Raw genomic sequence first — 4,856 nt, forward strand, 5'->3', positions numbered from 1 at the left:
ATAAAGAAACCATTAACCCAGGATGGAAAATTTCTCAGAACAGACGTCTGCACCGCTACAATCCCAAACAGCTTCACCGTCACGCTCAGCAGCCGCCCCTGCTTCCTCACCCCTGCCAGGCCTGTGCCCAGATGTCAGGGGAACAGGCGGCACCCGAGTTCCACGGGACATGAGGCCTGAACAACGTAGGCGCCCCCTTTGCACATCACAGACAAGCCTCTATTGGCTCCCCAATCACCCCGCCCCTCAGTGCTGCTTTTCTGTGCTCCACATCCAGGAGACGCAAAGGCATTTTCTCAGGTTACGTTGGAGAAGTCAGTGCACCTTTAGCTCTAGTCCATGAGCACAAACATGCTCGTGTTCCTGATAATCTCAAGGCTCTTAGAGATTTCCATTCGCCACAGAACTCTCCTGACTGGACTCCCAATGTGCTCGTAACGTTTCCAACAAGGTTGCTATGGTAAACGTTCTCCAATTTTCCAGGCGCCGCCCCCCTCCTCCAAGCCCGGTCTCTCCCCCACACAAAAAGCCTTCTCACAGCACCCCCTTTCCACACAAGGCTGAAGTTCTACAGAGGGGAAAAGCAGGACCTGAAGGGCCAGGACAAGGAAGCTCATCAGACAGTGCCAGCTGGTTGCACTGGCATTTGCTATTTATTATGAATATTTACTGTTCACCTGTCTTCCAGTTCACTGAGCCCCTCTTCAGCTGCCTCTAACTCCTATTAAATCCACCTACTGAATTGTATTTTTTTTTGTGTATAAACTGATTTTTATTTTATATGCAAAAGGTGTTCTCAAAAGAATCTACAATTAAATGACAGTGATGTTTCATTTATTTCATGATTACAATAGTCCCCCTTTTGGGGGTGAGGTCAAACCCTCTTTTTCTTTTTATGTCCATATTTTAAACCAAAATCCTATACAAGCTCTAAACCAAAGAGTTAAATCAAAATCCTGGAAGATCCGGTCCCCGGCTTCAACCATTCTCTCCTGGCACCCCATGCAGTTCTTTATTGGCATTTGAAGATACCGTACTTGCCATCAATCCTTTGAGATAACTACTGAGACTGACTCCTTTCATGGTGATTGGGGTCTTGAGTCAAAACAGTTTTTTCTGGGTCCTGAGGATGTAGTTTATATGTAAGTCTCTCATCTACTGAAAGCATATTTATAAATGATATGTTACTGGATTTACGTTCCATTGTTTTACAGGATCAACTACAGAATGTTCTTTCACATATTATGTGTTTTGGTTCTCACTGCACCAATAAGAGATTCACAATGAAAGGCAGTCCCCACTCTGTGCTGAGAAGTCTATGGCTCTGCAACTTTCCAGAAGGATCTATATGTCTGTCCAGCACACCAACTCCAACCATGCTTGGGTTCACAGGGTTTGGGTATTTCTGCATTGCAGCTGTTGTAACAGTTTCCCATGGCTGGTCCAACATGTGCTCCGAAGTCCAGATCTTCATGGTGCCAGTGGCCTGTGCAGTGTCTGGGTGGTGCAAAGAGGCAAAGAAGCCACTCCTATTTTTTTTTTAATGTAAGCTCTTTATTCATTCAACCAACATGATGAGCTTTGGTTTTCTTATTTGCAAAATGGAGATGTCTACCTTCACTGAGTTACTATGAAAATTTCATTATTAATAGACATTCAATAAATGACAACCCTCTAAAGCACTAGATTGCACACTGGAGGCATTAAGAATACAAATAGCAAGGCCCATGGATACAGACAATGGGGCGGTGAGGGCCTGAGGCGGGGGCAGGCTGGAGGGGGTCAATGGGGGGGGGAGGGGAAAATATGTAACACTTTCAACAATAAAGAATTCTTTAAAAAAAATACAAATAGCTCCCTGCTCTCAAGAAGCTAAGGCTCCAGGCAACCCACCCCGCCCCCCGTATCAAACACGATGGGAAAATTCAAGAGAAAACACTGACATGTTTTACAAAAAGCTACAAGTTTACTAACAACCATATTCTAACATGTATCAAAGTTTCAAGCAGGTCATTTTGAACCTCAAATAAGAAATCACAATATTAACTAAAAATCAAAAAGGGTAGTGGTGGTGATTTATGGGGTTTCAGTAAAAAATGAAAATGCAGAAAATGTTTACTTTGGTAGATCTGTGTTGATGCCGTATTTTCTTTGAAAAGCTTCAACTGTTCCTCCTTTGTGTCTATCTTCTAAAATGCCCTGTTGGCAATTATAGTACAAACCACCGGTTCTTACAAACACGGAATCCTAACAGGTGATCAGGCATCAAAGGTACCTTCACAGCCCTGGCCAGTGTGGCTCAGTTGCTTGGTCCAGTGCACCAAAGGGTTTCGGGTTTGATCCCTGGTAGGAGCATGTACGGGAGACAACTGATTGATGTTTCTCTCACATGGATGTTTTTCTCTCTCTCTCTCTCTCTCTCTCTCTCTCTCTCTCTCTCTCTCTCTCTCTCTTCCCTCCCCTTCCCCCCCCCCTCTAATTCCCTCTACCTCCTTCTTTTTCTAAAATCAATAAAAACATATCCTCAGGTGAGAAGTTAAAAAAAAAATGTCTTCATAGACATGAACTGTTCCCCTAGTTTCAGGTGTGTTCCCCATTCTGATTAGACAAATAGGTCCCTATTTCCCAAATATGTCATACATCTCATCTCTTCAGCTATGATTTTGTAAGACAAATTCCTTATATACAAAATCGGATTTACTTCAGGTGGAAGCTGAATGTTCACCCTCTTGACTGCTTGCACTGCCATCTCAGCAGGCGGATGAGGTTACTGCAGCAAACACGGGAATTCTCCTAACTCCTCCGAGCTCACTCAGCTTTGAGAGCAACACAGCATCTGTTACTGCACCTTTGCTTTAGAATTTTAACTTTTTATGAATTCAGTTCTCTGTGAAACTCTTCATTTTCTTTATTTACTTTATTGTGCTAATCAGTTATTCTGAAGTCCATGTCTGATTGCTCCAATATCTTCATCTCTGGTGGGCCTATCACTGCCCGCGCCCCCAGTCCTGTTTCTCAGTTGCCTAGTAACCTGACAGGCACTGTGTGTGTCAGAATGGTGGAGAGTCAGGATGATGTCTCCCTCCAGGATGGGCAACAGCGGGACAGGCTGCCATAGTCCAATCGGGGGCTCAGCTGAAACTGAGCTTGTCTGCAGTCCTTATGAAGTCCAATCCACCTGTGGCTTGCCCCCACTCCCAGAGTGCCACCCCCAAAGGACCCGCTGAGAGTCTGGCATATTTCTTAGGGTCATTACTCTTTGACACGTCCTGAACAATTCCCAGCACCATGAAACTGCCGAAAATCCTGCTCTGCTTTTCAGCACTCTGCTTCTCTTACCTGAGCAATATCACCAGCAAATGCCTTGAGAGAAAACTGCTGCTGCCAACTTCACTTCTTTGGCCTCCTTCCTCGCAGGAATCTTGGCGCTCAGTTCCTGACTCCTCAGCAGGCCCACACTCCCAGCTTGGGCTTCCCAGCCCTGCAAACTTGTGTGGAGCTCCTCTAGCTTCTCTGCCTCTTGGCAGCCACCGTACCCAGCCCCAGGGGAGAAGCCAGTGCGGGAAGCAGGGCTTACCTGCTTGAGCTCCCCTCTGAGTCGTGCTGCTGGAGTGACTCTGCAGACCTTCTGAGTTAGGCCAGTTCTCTGAGTCCTCAGCAGGCAGTGGTCTACTGCAAGCTACTCCACGGCCAGAAGCAGTCTGTTTTCATTACCTGGAATGAATCGCTAAAATGGAGAGTTGGAAGGGATGTGGGCTGATAACTAGGCAAGCTGGTCCAACTAGCATAGGCCACGTGGACATCGAGCTACCAATGTCCCATACAGAGGTAAGCGGCCAATGAGAAGGCCAGATGGGACACAGCCCATTCCCCTCTGCCCAACCAAGAATCTCCAGGATTGAAGGCCTCCGTATGCTCATCTGAACCCTATGGTATCTGCCCTCATTAGCCCAGTCCTAAAAGTGAGATGGCACAGTGCCAAGGCATGGCAATTCTTCATGTCAGAAGTTCATCCCACACTCCTCCGGGAACAGAGCATTCATCCTCGGCTCAGGGCTACTGCCTCGCTCCTGGAGGAGAAGCCTGGGGGCCTGCGACCGCCAGCACTAGGGCTGCATCCTTTCTGGGGCGCTGCCCCCTCAGCCAAACGGTCAGTGATGGCTTCAGGTGGGTACTGACGGTTTCTGAGAAAACTGCACCCTCTTCAGCTGCGCTGGTTGTCTCACTGAAGTGTGAGCATCTCACAGAGCAGAGCTGACTTGGTCCTCTCTGATGAATGACTGAAGGGACAGGCTTCTGCCACTGGGCCATTCTCCTCAGCCTCCATGTCCCAAATCCTGACAGGACAGAGGCATGGGAGATAAGGGAGCCCCAAAGTTACAGCTCCTAATGGGGAGGGAGGGAGGCTCTCCATGGACTAAGGAGCCTTCAGAGCAATACTCAAGGCCTGGCCAGAAAGCAGAGCTCAGAACGACTCTGCTCTGTCATGGAGATGCCAGAGGAAAGGCTGAGGACTGCCAGAGAGCAGGACCCAGAGCACAGCTGGCGTGGGCTTACCTCCACTGAGAGAAGGGGACCGCCTGTGCCCAAGCACAGTAGGACTGTCATGTGGGCAAATGGCCCCCGGGGCTGATACCTGTGTGACGGTGCTGCCCCACAACACAGAGGCCACCACAGCTCTCTCCACGGAACCTCACGCCTGCGTCCCCAAAGTGGGCATCTTTTCCAACTCTGCCCACTCCTTTCTGGATGAGCCAGCTGGGAAAGGCTGCTCCTACTGTCTTCCCCACATCCCTATTCCCCACCCCTCTGCTCACCTTCCATGCGCTCAGTATCCTGGCACCTCAGAGTGCAGG

General features: G+C 48.4%; 1 pseudogene; it reads right to left on the bottom strand.

The window, feature by feature from the left end:
* Positions 1-817: 817 nt before the first annotated feature.
* On the bottom strand, positions 818-1,782 carry LOC106697465 (annotated as a pseudogene).
* Positions 1,783-4,856: the final 3,074 nt, after the last annotated feature.

This window comes from Myotis lucifugus, unplaced genomic scaffold (assembly GCF_000147115.1).
Source record: "Myotis lucifugus unplaced genomic scaffold, Myoluc2.0 scaffold_72, whole genome shotgun sequence".
NCBI lineage: Eukaryota > Metazoa > Chordata > Mammalia > Chiroptera > Vespertilionidae > Myotis > Myotis lucifugus.